At 45.6% G+C, this 15,953-nt stretch overlaps 1 long non-coding RNA gene across 1 annotated transcript; it reads right to left on the bottom strand.

The window, feature by feature from the left end:
• Nucleotides 1-598: 598 nt before the first annotated feature.
• Nucleotides 599-15,120, bottom strand: LOC138260726 (uncharacterized). Its single transcript, XR_011198943.1, has 2 exons — nt 15,042-15,120; nt 599-1,243 (listed from the first exon to the last, which is right to left on the bottom strand). It is a non-coding gene; the product is annotated as an uncharacterized lncRNA (long non-coding RNA).
• Between the last annotated feature and the right edge of the window lie 833 nt (nt 15,121-15,953).

Consider the following 15,953-nt stretch of genomic DNA (forward strand, 5'->3'; position numbering starts at 1 on the left):
TCCTTTGGCTTGGGGATACCCATCTTTGTCTTGGTAGCATACTTTATTAAGGCGAAAAAGAAGTCCGCCCTCTGTAGGTTTTCCAGATGCAAACAAAAGCGTATACCAAGCTTGACAAGAACTATTGTGTGAAAAAGGAAGAGGAATGAAAGGTGTTCCTCCTTTCTTTTGATGCGCAGGTATCATCCCATATACCCAACTGTTAGTAGTATTTGTAGCATTATGAGTATGATGCAACATCTGAATTAAAGTATTATTGAAGTACGATTGACGGTGCTTCTGCTCATGATAGGGAAGCGTAAAGTAATAGTGATCCTCTGGTACTGGAGTAGTGGCAACAAAAAACTCACGAGCAGGAGCCATCTTTTCAACAAACCAGGTGATTATTGTAATGTAATGTAATTCGAGATTTATAAAGCGCGTTCCTACTCAGAGAGCATCGAAGCGCTGGGAAGAAAGCACGTAGTAAAAAAATAGACAGAGGATAAGAAAAATAACAGAAATAATGAAGATAGAAAAACATCCAATAGAAGAAACTGAAACAAACTAAATCAAAGACCCTGATCTTGATGTACCAAAAAATTAACGAGGAAAGAGCCAAGTTTTCACCATTTTATTGCTATAACCACCAAAACAACAACAAACCCCATAGTACTAATGATCTCTTTGTTATTCATTTTAGCAACAGTGATAATCGACCGTTCTAGAAATTAATTAAAAACAATCGTTGGAGCTCTTATCCCTGGGCAGCCGCTGATTTCTTCACCACGGGCCAAGACGGGTGTCACTACTCTAATGCATGGCTGATCCCCCTTTGCCACATTGGCTGTCCGTTTCACTAACCCAGGACGGTAGCGCAACCAGTTTTCTCCGGCACCGCAGATTCTTTCCTCTGACTCAAATTATATTGCGATACTCCAGAAATCGTATGGTCCGGGAAGAACTCTGTAGATTTGTCAGGTGATATAGCACTGCCTTTCTCCGTAGTCAAGATCTCTCGATGATCGGTCAGCACAGCAGGTTCCACCAAGGTAGGTAGCACTCTCTTGCAGTGAGTACTAAGGACCCAATTCTTTCGGTTCGTCACTCGAACTGCTGTCCTTGTCGCAAGGAGCACCTGCTCTGGGCCTCGCCACCTTGGTTCCAAGCTGCTTGATCTTTCAAAGGACTTAATCATCACCTGGTCACCAGGTCGGAGTTCATGGCCTTCACCTGTAGATCTGTCATGAAGTGCTTCTTGAACCTGTTGATGAATAGAAACCAAATTGTCGGTTAACTGTGCCAAATAATCATTCATCAGAACACAAGGTACATCATATACAGAATTTGGCTTAGGAACTCCCCAAATGTTCATTGGCCTTCCAAATACTATTTCATAGGGGGTAAGGCCTGTTCGAGAGTGTGGCACTGACCTAATAGACAATAATGGCAACGGTAATGCATCCGGCCAAGTTAAAGATGTGGAAGCCTGTATCTTCGCTAACTTCAGCTTCAAAGTAGCATTATACCTTTCCACCAACCCTGCTGATTGTGGGTGGAAAACCGCATGGAATTTCTGTTTGATCCCTAATCCTTTCAGGACATACTTAAAAACTTCCCCAACAAAATGAGGTCCGTAATCATTCCATAAAAGTCTGCAAACACCAAACCTAGGGAAAAATTCTTTCAAAAGCACCTTCGCTGTGGTAATGGCAGTATTATCCTTTGTGGGGTACGCCTCTATCCATTTACTGAAGGCACATGCCACCACCAAGACATACTTTAAATTGTTGCAGCGTTCAAGCTGAATATAATCCATTTGTAGAACTTCGAAAGGTGCAGTTGGTGTAGCAAACCCTCCCGCAGGAGTTCGTGTTCCTTTTCCAGGATTGTATTGTAAACAGATCAAATAAGACTTTACTACTCTCTTAGCTGTACTGGAAATTTCTGGATGCTCCCGAACTTGCGTAAGCAACTTCGTTATTGTTGAAGCTCCAACATGTGCCAGCCCATGTGCCATCTGAACCATAGGTTGTACAAAAGCTATAGGCAATTTCCATTTATCCATCTGTTTATTCCGCCAACAGCCCTCATCATCCAAACCAGACCATTACTCACGTTCTTTCACAGAAGCAGATTTCTGTATATCTAATACGTCTTGTCTAGCATTATGCCAATGTTCAGCTTGCGACTTCACTACATACATAGAAGTAGTACTTCGCTGCATCGCAGTCTCACGTGCTACGCGGTCCGCAAGGGCATTACCTTGCCCTATCTTATCGGTCACTCTCTTGTGTGTGCACTACATTTCACAATAGCTATTTTCTTTGGATATGTCAATGCAGTCAAGAGTTATGCACTAATTCTCCGTGCGTTATCTGCATCCCGTGGGATGTGAGAAAGCCTCTCTCCTTCCAAAGCAAACCAAAATCATGAGCCACTCCAAAAGCATAGCAGCTGTCTGTATAAATGTTCACACATAAGTCAGTACTAAGCTCACATGCTCGTGTCAAAGCTATTAGTTCAGCTGCTTGAGCTGACTTCTGTGGTATACGAGCTGTCTCCACTACCGTGTGTATTGTGGTGGTTGCATATGCAGCTGAGATCGTACCGTTTGGCAACTTCAAACAAGACCCTCCAACCCACAATTCCCCGTCTACATCTGGAAGGGGCATATCTTGCAAATCAATACGACCCTTTGTCTGTTCTTCGGTAAGGAATATACAATCATGTGTTTCTTGTGACTGAGGCTGAGTCACCGGATATGGTAACAAAGTGGCTGTATTTAGTGTTGCACATCTCTTCAGTGTAATGTGAGGAGCCAGCAATGTCAATTCATGTCCTGTCAGGCGAGCGCTAGTGAAATGTTGCATCTTTGTTTGATTTAAAAGAGCATCAACCGCATGGGGTACTAACACCAACAGCTTATGTGACAAAACTATCCCTTAACTCTGACGTATTGACACAGCTGTTGCTGCAACTGAACGAAAACACCCAGGCAACGCTCGAGCGACAGGGTCAAGTACTGCTGAAAAATATGCACAGGGACGCTGCTTATCGCCATGTGTCTGTACTAAAACTGACAATGCACATCCATCTTTCTCATGTACGTAAAGTGCAAAAGGCTTCGTGTAATCTGGAGTACCTAACACTGGTGCTGAACAAAGGGCTTGTCGTAGCTGCCAGGAAAGCAGTCTCACATTCATCTGTCCATGGGAGGGGCATTGGAGTATCTTTAGTCAAAAGTGCTAGCAAAGGTTTGACAATGTGTGAAAACCCTAATATCCATTGCCTACAAAAAGAAGTAAGACCAAGGAATGCACAAACATCTTTCTGAGTAGAGGGTACTGGTGTGTCTAAAATTGCTTGAATATGATCTGATATAAGTGCATGGCCCTCCTTAGACAAAAGATGACCTAAGTAGGATACCTTTGGTCTACAATATTGCAATTTCTTTCATGACACTTTATAATGGTGTGAAGCAAGTAAAGAAAGTAAGGACAAAGTGCACTTTCCACATTGCTCAGGGGTATCAGCTGCCAACAAAATATCATCGACATATTGTATGAGAGCCACACCTTCAGGCAAAACAAAAGAATCAAGTTGTTGTTTTAACGCTTGACTAGAAATACTAGGACTCTCAGTATAGCCTTGAGGAACTCTCCAAAATCTATATGATCGTTTATTCAAAGTAAAACCAAACAAATATCGGCTGTCAGGATGAATAGGAATCGAAAAGAAAGCATTCTTCAAGTCTATCACAGAGAACGTAGTTGCTGTCGGGGCAACCAAAGTAAGAAGTGTTGTGATGTCAGATACCACAGAATATTGTGGTATCACAATCTTATTCACTTCTCGTATATCAATAATGAATCGGTAAATCCTGGTATCAGTATCCTTTTTCAGAATAGGAAGAATCAGACTGTTACAAACATACGGAACTTCCCCAACAACTCCAACTGCAATAAGATCATGCACAATTCGTGTGAGTGCTTCTTCGCCCTCCTGTGAAATTTTGTATTGAGGCAAACGTGGCAATACAGCTCCCTTCTTGACACTAATATGTACCGGTGGAATAATCATTTGTCCCACATCAGTATCTGAAGTAGCCCACAAAGTACTAGGTAGTGAAGCTAATGCAATATCCTCTTTAACAAGACAAACTCGTTCCATCACAGGATGATTATCATTCAAAATAACACGCACCCCTTCAGGAGAGCATCGTATTGTAGCCCTGAAGTACTTGAGCATATCAAGGCCCACAATATTGTCTGGTGTATTTGGAGAAAGCAAAAACGTACATGGAGCAGTAAATTTATAAACATGGAATGCAAGTGGTTGTGACAATGGGCTAGGGGAAGGTGTTCCATCGAAACCTATCGATGTAATGGTTAAGCTAGACAGGGGAGCCCTTGGAACCAATTGTTTAGACAAGGCGCTACGAGTAGCTCCTGTATCAACCAGAAACTGATCAGTAGAGCCCAAAACATGTGCTGTAACATAGGGACCCCTCTTATCTACTGGAACTTCAACTGATTCCTTACCCCATCCTAGGCAATCCTATGCATAAGCAGAATATTGGAAATCAGGCTGCACATAGTTAGACATCTGGTATTGGTTCCGTCTATCAAAAGTGTTAAACCCATCCTGCCCTCGTACATTAGTGTAGGAAGTTGGCTCTGTATGCACTATTTCAAAGTAAGGAATAGTATGCACAGAGTCCAAGGGTTCCCCTTAGAGGTAAGATAGTGGCAAAAAGAGATAATACTAATGCTCTATTTTGTGGTAGTGTGGTCGAGCAGTAGGCTTATCAAAAGAGTAGTGTTAAGCATTTGTTGTACATACACACAGGCAATAAATGAGGAACACACACTCAGAGACAAATCCAGCCAATAGGTTTTGTTATAGAAAAATATCTTTTCTTAGTTTATTTTAAGAACCACAGGTTCACATTCTACATGTAATATCTCATTTGAAAGGTATTGCAGGTAAGTACTTTAGGAACTTTGAATAATTACAGTAGCATATATACTTTTCACATAAAACACAAATAGCTGTTTTAAAAGTGGACACAGTGCAATTTTCACAGTTCCTGGGGGAGGTAAAGTATTGTTAGTTTTAGCAGGTAAGTAAACCACCTATGGGGTTGAGATTGGGGTCCAAGGTAGCCCACCGTTGGGGGTTCAGAGCAACCCCAAAGTTACCACACCAGCAGCTCAGGGCCGGTCAGGTGCAGAGTTCAAAGTGGTGCCCAAAACACATAGGCTTCAATGGAGAGAAGGGGGTGCCCCGGTTCCGGTCTGCCAGCAGGTAAGTACCCGCGTCTTCGGAGGGCAGACCATGGGGGTTTTGTAGGGCACCGGGGGGGACACAAGTCCACACAGAAAGTACACCCTCAGCAGCGCGGTGGCGGCCGGGTGCAGTGTAGAAACAAGCGTCGGGTTTCCAAGGTAAATCAATGGGAGACCAAGGGGTCTCTTCAGCGATGCAGGCAAGGGGGGGGGGCTCCTCGGGGTAGCCACCACCTGGGCAAGGGAGAGGGCCTCCTGGGGGTCACTCCTGCCCTGGAGTTCCGATCCTTCAGGTGCTGGGGGCTGTGGGTGCAGGGTCTTTTCCAGCCGTCGGGAAATTAGAGTTCAGGCAGTCGCGGTCAGGGGGAGCCTCGGGATTCCCTCTGCAGGCGTCGCTGTGGGGGTTCAGGGGGGACAACTTTGGTTACTCACGGTCTTGGAGTCGCCGGAGGGTCCTCCCTGAGGTGTTGGTTCTCCACTAGTCGAGTCGGGGTCGCCGGGTGCAGTGTTGCAAGTCTCACGCTTCTTGCGGGGAGTTGCAGGGGTCTTTAAATCTGCTCCTTTGAAACAAAGTTGCAGTCTTTTTGGAGCAGGGCCACTGTCCTCGGGAGTTTCTTGTCTTTGTTGAAGCAGGGCAGTCCTCTGAGGATTCAGAGGTCGCTGGTCCTTTGGAAAGCGTCGCTGGAGCAGGTTTCTTTGGAAAGCAGGAGACAGGCCGGTAGGACTGGGGCCAAAGCAGTTGGTGTCTTCTGTTCTTCTTCTGCAGGGGTTTTTCAGCTCAGCAGTACTCTTCTTCTTGTAGTTTCAGGAATCTAAATTCTTAGGTTCAGGGGAGCCCTTAAATACTAAATTTAAGGGCGTGTTTAGGTCTGGGGGGGTTGGTAGCCAATGGCTCCTAGCCCTGAGGGTGGGTACACCCTCTTTGTGCCTCCTCCCAAGGGGAGGGGGTCACATTCCTATCCCTATTGGGGGAATCCTCCATCTGCAAGATGGAGGATTTCTAAAAGTTAGAGTCACTTCAGCTCAGGACACCTTAGGGGCTGTCCTGACTGGCCAGTGACTCCTCCTTGTTATTCTCATTATCTCCTCCGGCCTTGCCGCCAAAAGTGGGGCCGTGGCCGGAGGGGGCGGGCAACTCCACTAGCTGGAGTGCCCTGCGATGCTGGAACAAAGGGGGTAAGCCTTTGAGGCTCACCGCCAGGTGTTACAGCTCCTGCCTGGGGGAGGTGATAGCATCTCCACCCAGTGCAGGCTTTGTTACTGGCCTCAGAGTGACAAAGGCACTCTCCCCATGGGGCCAGCAACATGTCTCGGTTGTGGCAGGCTGCTGGAACCAGTCAGCCTACACAGATAGTCGGTTAAGGTTTCAGGGGGCACCTCTAAGGTGCCCTCTGGGTGTATTTCACAATAAAATGTACACTGGCATCAGTGTGCATTTATTGTGCTGAGAAGTTTGATACCAAACTTCCCAGTTTTCAGTGTAGCCATTATGGTGCTGTGGAGTCCGTGTTTGACAGACTCCCAGACCATATACTCTTATGGCTACCCTGCACTTACAATGTCTAAGGTTTGGCTTAGACACTGTAGGGGCACAGTGCTCATGCACTGGTGCCCTCACCTATGGTATAGTGCACCCTGCCTTAGGGCTGTAAGGCCTACTAGAGGGGTGACTTATCTATACTGCATAGGCAGTGTGAGGTTGGCATGGCACCCTGAGGGGAGTGCCATGTCGACTTACTCGTTTTGTTCTCACCAGCACACACAAGCTGGCAAGCAGTGTGTCTGTGCTGAGTGAGGGGTCCCTAGGGTGGCATAAGATATGCTGCAGCCCTTAGAGACCTTCCCTGGCATCAGGGCCCTTGGTACCAGGGGGTACCAGTTACAAGGGACTTACCTGGATGCCAGGGTGTGCCAATTGTGGAATCAAAAGTACAGGTTAGGGAAAGAACACTGGTGCTGGGGCCTGGTTAGCAGGCCTCAGCACACTTTCAATTCAAAACATAGCATCAGCAAAGGCAAAAAGTCAGGGGGTAACCATGCCAAGGAGGCATTTCCTTACAATTAGCATCAACCCTAGCATGATCATTCGTGCTTCTTCTAGGCCCTGAATATCCTGAGCGATTTCTCATTTGTCCCTGACCACGTGAACACTGCTGAACACGTAGTGCTGGACAATCGGCAGCCCAATGCCCAAATTTCTTACAATACGCACACGGATCAACAGACAAATTTGAACGAGTGTAAGAAAAACCATAAGATCCACGTCCACCTCTATCACTACCTCTAAAAGGCGGACCATAAGCTTGAGCCAACATAACCTTCGTCTTTAATCTTTTTATCCTCGCTACCTTTTGCTTCTAATTCCTGACATTCATAATACTGAGCCATAGTCAAAAGAGAAACCGGAGTAGAGGTAGTCCATGAACTTTCACTAGCTTTCAGACGACTAGCTATTCCTGGTAACAGATTTGCGACATTTATCGACGAACAAATGTCTGCCCGTATCGTCTGACAATAACTGCCCGCTAAAATCATGAAATGCTTCTTCAAAGTGTGTAAAGAAATCAGAGACCGATTCATCTGCCTTTTGCTTACAAGATGCTAAAACAGTCCAATCTATCTTTTTAGGGGGAATAATCATTTTTAACTTAACTAATATAGCTGCGGGAAGATCTAGAATCAACTGATGCAGCTTTTTCGCAGGTTCTCTATCCCCATCCATCTGTTCTAATTCTTTCCATGATGCCCCAAAAACTAGACGATCATCAACTTTACGAACAGTTCGCCACATATCTGGCGGTAATATCAATCCAAAAAATAAATCAATGTCAGCCAAAGTCATAGTACAAGAACTAATTGCTCCCTCAACTTCCTCATAAAAGGCGGCTGGATTTTTCCGCGGGTCAGGTAATGCTGTTTTAAGTGCCATTACATCTGCCCTATTCCAAGGAGTATACACCCAATTATAAATAAAATAACCCTTAGCATCAACAGAAGTTTTATCATCACTTGTACCCAATCCTTTAGGAGGAACATACAAAGGCGCGGCCTCCCGCATTGGTTTCGCGTGAACTATCATAGTCTTATCTGTTCTGAAGATGGAAGCTTGCACCCCGCCGGTCTGGTATGTCCGTGCAACTACGTCCACAGCCCTTTTCTCCTCTTGCAAATGGACTGCCGCAACACATAATTTCACCAAATGCCTGATTGCATCAGCCACCTGGGAGAAAACAAAAAGACCATCACGCATTTGCTTATGATCAGCTGCTACATCATCGGGCTCTAACTCATCAGAATATTTCCGAAATAGTTCAATAACTTCTGTGCCAGATGCCTCAGTAAAATATAGCTGCTCCTTTTCCGTCCACCCTTTCATGTTGTATAAAAGTTCAGAAGCAGAGACAATGCTACGAATTGCTTTACGAGCAATAGATCTAAGCTCAGACGCACGGTCAGCAGGCAACATAGAGCGACTGTCTCGTATCTTCTGTTGCTCCGTACCGGAGACCACAGCTAACTCATGAGGGGCAGAAGGAACGACATACGGAGGTGGAGGGCGATCTATTAACAACAAATCATCGTGCGGTTTATTAAGGATAGGATAGAGAGGTTGCCGAACAGTGTATTGGCCAGTTACCTGTAATTTACGTTCTTTCTCTTCTATCTCCTTTAAGTCATTTATTTCTTTCTTTCTCATTTCCAATGCTTTCACATATACATTCTTCCGCTGCTCTTTCTCAAGCAAGGCTTGCTCACGCTTCACTCGTCCACGCACTTCTTTCTCCCACATTCGTACACAGTCAAACATATCTTGCCTAGACCTTTGCTTACACATACATTGTTCCACATACTCAATCTTTCGCAAATCAAATGACCCATGCATAGGCCAACGTAACTCAGGATCCGCACGAGTGTATTTATTCCATAATTTGCTGTACATTATAGAAGAAAGACCATGTTTAACATACATATCTCTTTTGGGCGTCCCCTCTGGGGGTGCCGGTTGCGATTCTTCCAGTCTCAAATTGGTACCATTACAAAAGCAACACATCCTACTAAGTGCGCTAAAAACAGGCATGCCAAAAATACTGCAGAATATGCAGTATTATAATCAAAGTAGCACTTAAAGTGTCGTTCAAATCAAAATTGAATTGGAGAAAATTCTCCTCATTACCTGCCTATATAAATTGCAATTTATATATCAATTCAAAGGACACAAATTGACTAGTCACCCAAAACACAAGAGCCACAGTAATTGGTGAAACAAAGGTATCAAAACCCACAGCAAGTGCCGTAAAACGGCTCTTACCAATCACAGGGCGTCCAGGTTCCAACGGCCAAGTTCTAAAATCGACCAAATGGTCACTGCACGACGAATGAACAAAAAGAATCTCAGTCGAGGACCGGCGCCACCTGGATGGTCAAATCAGAAAGAAGGGAAAAACGCTGTGGTTGCCAAGACTCAGGTCTCCTCAGGCATTGATCGTCCACAGCGAGATCCCAATCCTTCGTCGCGACCAATCCGTCGGGCGTCCTAGTCGCCGATTAGTCCCTGTTCGGGTGCCAATTTGTCGAAGTAAGCCTCAGCAAGGCCTACTAGTGCAAGGGGTTCGCCCTTCTCTGCACAAAGTCCTCAGACCATATAGGAAGAAGTTGGCAAAGAAACTGAAATAAAAGACAAGGTTTATTAAACCTCATGAGGTGGTACTATAGTTCAAACAGCACCCTTCGGTAATGTTTGAAGTAGCACACTGAACTAAGAGAGCATGGTCCTTTTATACCCACGCAGGGGCTAAAAGGAGGTGGTACAATTATAGAAGCAAGACTTCTATACATATAAGGTCATATGGAAATGCACAGTCGACAGGTAGGAGGGGCTAACAGTTTTCAAGGACTAGTAGACACATTACTGTTGGTTACTAATTACTAACAGCTGCAGATCTTACTGGGCATGTGCGAAAGTGGGAGATGCTAAATATAACTTGTCAATAGACAGATTTTCAAGAGTAGTTAACAGAAAGGTAGGACAGAGCACATGGCGAGCACATGGCACCATGTGGCAGAGAAAATGGCTGCCATGAATACAAAATGGATTCCGCACAATGTTCACAATAGTTGCTGAATACCAGACGTCTTCTGCTAATGCTTAATCTAATCGCTACTAAATTACAACAAGGGGGTGTCAGGAGCCTCCTTCAAAGAGCCCTCCTCTTAAGAGCACAGAGGAAGAACACAAAAAGCTTGTGAAAAACACTGTACACCATCGCCGGGTAGGAGATCGACAGCAAGGGAAGTCCTTATCTGTGTGCTGTCGGAGTCAGGATTGTTGTCAAGGGTGCTAGTGTGTCCTCTGATGTCAGACCATGGAGGGATCGCTGTCAAGACACTCACGACAGTCGACATTGAGGCCCTATTTATTGACATCAGGGAATTCTCCATCGACCCAGATGACCCCGCACAGAAGTTGGACGTCGCAGCAAGTCCCACAGTCACAAAGCTTGACCTTGAGGCATTCACTGATGCACCGGCAGTCGATGTAGCCACTGGCTACAGTAAACTGTTCTGGCATCTAAAGAAATTCAACATCAGCCACCATTGAGACAATCATCTACGTCAAGACATGTACGATGTCTCACAGAGAGACTTAGATTGACGTCGCACTCAAGAATATCGACGTTGAGAAGCATATCTTGCTTCAGAGGTCAGGATTTTGCCTACAGTGAACACAATGTCTCCTGTGGCAGAAAGATCTCCTGCTCCTCATCACAAATTTCTCATCACCAGCAAAGTCTTACAGAAGAAGATGACCTTCATCAAAGCCCAGGGTCTGGTTAATCTCAGATGTACTCACCATCCAGGTGTACACCTACTCGGAGACGTACTCCATCTTGTACGTTTTCTACTGAACTTCCATCTTCAATTTCTCAAGTGCAGAAATTACTGCAGCAAAAGATCTAGAAGTCAGCAGAGACAAAGATCACCAGATTGAACGCCACAAACGCAGAGAACAAGATACAGGACGCTCATAGGAGTACAGTGTCCAGATCTTGCCCCTCTCACCGTTCCGTATCTGGCCGAGATAGACACAAGACCCCTTCCTGGTCCATGACTTCTCGCTCATCAGTGAGAGATTAATCGCCAACATTGTCTGACTCGCCCCTGGTGAGCTTCTCCCCGGTGGACAATCTCATTACTTTCAATTACGTACTTGTCAGAGGGGCAGCAAAGCTCCATATTGACATTGCCACACTGGTCACTTAATCTGTAATATTTGAAATGCTCCACCACATATCGGCTTCCAGGCCACTTCTACCTCTGGTTCTGGGTCTTTTGGAGCCTGCTATACAATTTTTTTTTTTCTAACTCCAGCATCTTTACGTGCTGCACCATCATGTGTTCTTAAAAAACATACAAAGCTCCTGACCAGGACCTGCTCTTCCTTTGATCTGATCCTTTTCCATACTCCGATCGTAGTGGCCCTAAAAAAGACATGTTGCAGCAGCATCATCATCAACAGTGCTCGCAGATAAGGATTCCACACAATTTGATTCTGTAGGCAAAAAGGTGTGTAATACCTCTGCATCCCTTATGAATGCTGCCAGCACATGCACTACTTGGGAGGTATGACAAATCATTGTGGGACTCGGTCCAGATTTACTCAAAAGTTACCAAGGGAGGACAAGCAAGACTTTCAAGAGATTCTTGAAGAAAGCGGTCTGGTTTCAAACTAGGTCATCAGTGCTGCTGCTGATGCCTTTGACCTCGCAGCTTATGGCTATTCTCATGGATTTGTGCAAGACGCTCCTCTTGGCTCTGCCGTACAAGACTGAAACCTGAGGCCCAACAAAGAATACTAAATCTACCTTTCACAGGAACTTCTCTTTTCAGCACACACACACAGATGACGAAATGGTGAAGATGAAAGCAGAGTTGGATACTCTTAAGGGGTAGGCTTCAAGAAGTGCAAAGAATTCCAGCGCAAATTCAGATCCTATGATCGGCGATCTTACCAGCAGAGGGTTCAAACCCCCAAGCCGATTTTGCATCAGTGTCCTCACTCTACCATCCGTCATCCAGGACGAAGAAAGGGAATTCCCCGTCCTTCAGCATTCTCCTCTAAAGCACAAACAAATCAATGAGCTATTGATTCCCTCTTCTCAGTTTCCCGCTCCTGTTGGCGGGGGAAGGAATACCTAGACAAGTGGCGCAAGAAAACAGACTAAAAGTGGGTCTTGAATATTGTTCAAATGGTTATTCACTCAGTTTCAAGCCCCACCCCCTTCCGCTGTGCCACCGAAAGCAACATCCTGTCATCTACAAGTCTTATTGCAAAGTGAAGTAGACACAGTGCTCCAAAAAAAAAAAAAAAAAAAGGAATGGAGGAGGTTCCAGTTTTTCAAAGTTGAATAGAAATATACTCCCTCTACTAACTGGCCCAGAAAAAAAGGCCTGACTCCAGAGTACAGACCAATTCTAGACTTAAAGCTTCTGAACAAGTTCATCTGCATGGAGAAATTCAGGATGCTTGCCCTACACCAGATTCCCCTGCCCCTCCCCCCCAGCTCCATCAGGGGGTGTGGATGTGATCCATCGATCTTCAAGTTGCCTACTTTCCCATTCTGACCACAAGAAAACATTGGAAGTTTCCTGGCTTTAGAGTGGCATCCAAGCACTACCAGTACAAAGTGTTGCCCTTCAGGCTCAAATCAGCACCTTTAAACCTTCTTGAATTGCATGGTGGTAGTCACTGCAGACCTGTAAAGGAAGAAAATATTTGTCTACCCATTCGTAGACAACTGATTAATCAAAAGCTCCTCCCCAGTACTTACACAAAAGTACTATCAGATCTGCAGCGAAACTCAACAAGGTCTGGGTTTACAAGTCAACTTCAAAACAGCTACATAAATATCGACTCAAACTACACTACTGGGAGCGACTCTGGATCCAAACCATGCAAGAGTGTATCCTTCGGAGGAGAGGTTAACCTCAGTCAACATGAAATGTTGCTCTCTCTTCCATACTCCTCGTACTGACAAGTAGTGTTGCTGCTGGGGTCAATGGCCTCTTGCATCTTTATTGTCCCTAATCCTAGATTACACATGAGACCGCTACAACTAACTCTGGAAGGTCAGTGGTGTCAGTATTCAAACCCATGGGACGACAAAGTGGTCGTGACACAAGCCGCCAGTCACTCAAGTGTTGAATGGCAAGTCAGCACCTTTTAGGGATGCCTTACATATGACATTATTTATTTATGTCATTTTACACTTTAACATGTGGTCTTGGGTCCCTGCACGTGAGCAGGAATATTCAATGCTTATGACTTTGATGAGGATTCCCCTGGAAGAGAAATAGGATTACAGGTAAGTAACATCCTTCTGTGTCATAGATGGGCTGATTTACTTACATTGTTGGGTGGTGGTGAGAGGGAAAAGAACCAACATAGAAGGGGTGGGTGGAGGGGGAATAGAAGCTACATGGAGGGGGATATGGGTGACGGACTGAAAACCCAGACACGGAGTGCTTAAACACAGAAAAATAACTTCAAAAACGGAAGCAGTGGAAAGGCACAAGTACTTGTCCCATGCTCCAGGGGAGGGCCAAACACAAGAGGACATGACCCACGTAGACCATGACAAACAGGAACAAAGCAGATGGGAGAGACGCTGAAGCTAACCACAGGTAAGCTATAGGTGGGCTTTAAGCTCACTGTAAACAAAATGTCTCGCAGACAGTGTGGTTTTGGCGAAACCTAAAGAGAGCACGAACTGAGCTCTCCCTGTTTGCAAAGGGCTCTTGCATCTCTAGCTTCCACTGCCTTTGTAGGGGGCCCGTGCTTTCTTCGAGTTGAATGCTGAGCAGTGTGTGTGTGAGCGGATTACTGGTTTGCACAGGAATGTGCACACACTGTGTCTTTCTTTCTGGGCCCCTTCATCCAGCGCGGTCTGGTCGGCCCGGGTGTTAGACACGCACGAACGGATGCTCAAGGTAGACACGGCCTCGCCGTTGCATTGCGAAGTCCCTTACGCCTGTGCTCAGCAACTGAATAGCTGCGTGTTTAAATTACTACCGGTCAGTCATAGAAGGAAAAAGACAGCATCAATTTCAGGGGGACGGGCCCGTTAAGTTCCCCCCGACATGCACTCACATGGCTCCTTTCCCACCTTCCATGGCAGAAACGGGAACTGATACATGTCTGCCTTGGGCACATACTTCATACATGGCTGTTTATGGAGTGTGGCTGTTCACGACACTGGTTCAAGTATCGTGCTCCCTCTTTGCAAATCTTTAACCAGCAGGGCGGCATCGTCTGCGCCACAGTTGTAAGGCTGAGGTGCACGTTGGTTCCTCAGGCTGCATCTGGGACTTTTGTAAACGAGGCCTGTGGGGTCTATTTCCTGAGAGCCTTCGATTTGTGAAGAACGTGCTGTGTTCCGTTTTTGTTTTTCTAAACAAAATTTTAAATCTTTTAATTAATCTAAAAATGTCTTCTATGAGAAACATACAATTGAACCAACAAAAGCATGTACTCGCATCACATTGAAATGTTGTAGAAATACACAAATATTTATATGGATAACTTCAAACACCCGAGCCTTCGACCTTGTTGTAGCGGTCAAAAAACAAGGGGCCGTTGGCAAATTTGGACTGAAAGCCCATGCGCACAAAAGAGAACTCGGGTGCGTCGCGTTTACTACAATGTGCCCATGAGAAGTTCAAAGTGGAAGGACATTTGAGCGTGTTGAAAAGCATTATCCATGTTTTAAATACCGTGCTCTATGAAGGACATTCTTTCCGCGAGGAGCAGACTCTAAAGGAGCGAGTCACCAGCTTCTCAAACCAAGCCCACGCAGCTTCACATACCACACATTCAACGTCCTGCACCTAATCCTCGCGTCAATGCAATGCTTGCATGAAGAGTGCTATGTTACATCTTCCGGGTCGAACAGTTTGCAGGCATTTGGGGCCACATGTAGGAAGCCGTTTGCATGGTGCAAACTGCGAAAATCGCAGTTTGCGCCATGCAAACAGCCTAACGCGATGCTCATTCACAATTTGAGAGTCGGTACCGACTCGCAAATTGTGAATGTGACTCGCAAATAGGAAGGGGTGTTCCCTTCCTATTTGCGACTCGCATCGCAATGCAGAATTGCTTTGTGACCACGAATGCGGTCTCAAAGAAATTCGCAGTTACCACCAGTGTCACACTGGTGGTAACTCATTTGCAAAAGAGAAGGGGGTCCCAATGGGACCCCTTCCCCTTTGTGAATGTGGGCAAAAAGTTTTTTTCAGAGCAGGCAGTGGTCCAATGGACCACTGCCTACACTGAAAAAACGAAACCAAATGGTTTCGTAATTTTTTTCATTTTGCAACCTGTTTTCCTTTAAGGAAAACGGGCTGCAAAATGGAAAAAAAAACAGCTTTGTTGAAAAAGCAGTCACAGACATGGAGGAGCAGGCCACCATCCCTGTGAGTGCAGGGACTCGCATGGCGAGTCGCAGACGGTGTCTGAGACAACGTTCTGCATCCAAATTTGCGATTCGGAAATTGCGAGTCGCACAGACTCGCAATTTCCGAATCGCAAATTCGGACCTTGCTACATCCGGCCCTTGGTTCGCAGCTGGGCGCACTGATCACAAGTGTTTCCAGTCAACACAGACCGTGCTCTGAGGCTTGGCAATA

Source organism: Pleurodeles waltl, chromosome 10, assembly GCF_031143425.1.
Source record: "Pleurodeles waltl isolate 20211129_DDA chromosome 10, aPleWal1.hap1.20221129, whole genome shotgun sequence".
In the NCBI taxonomy this organism is placed as follows: domain Eukaryota; kingdom Metazoa; phylum Chordata; class Amphibia; order Caudata; family Salamandridae; genus Pleurodeles; species Pleurodeles waltl.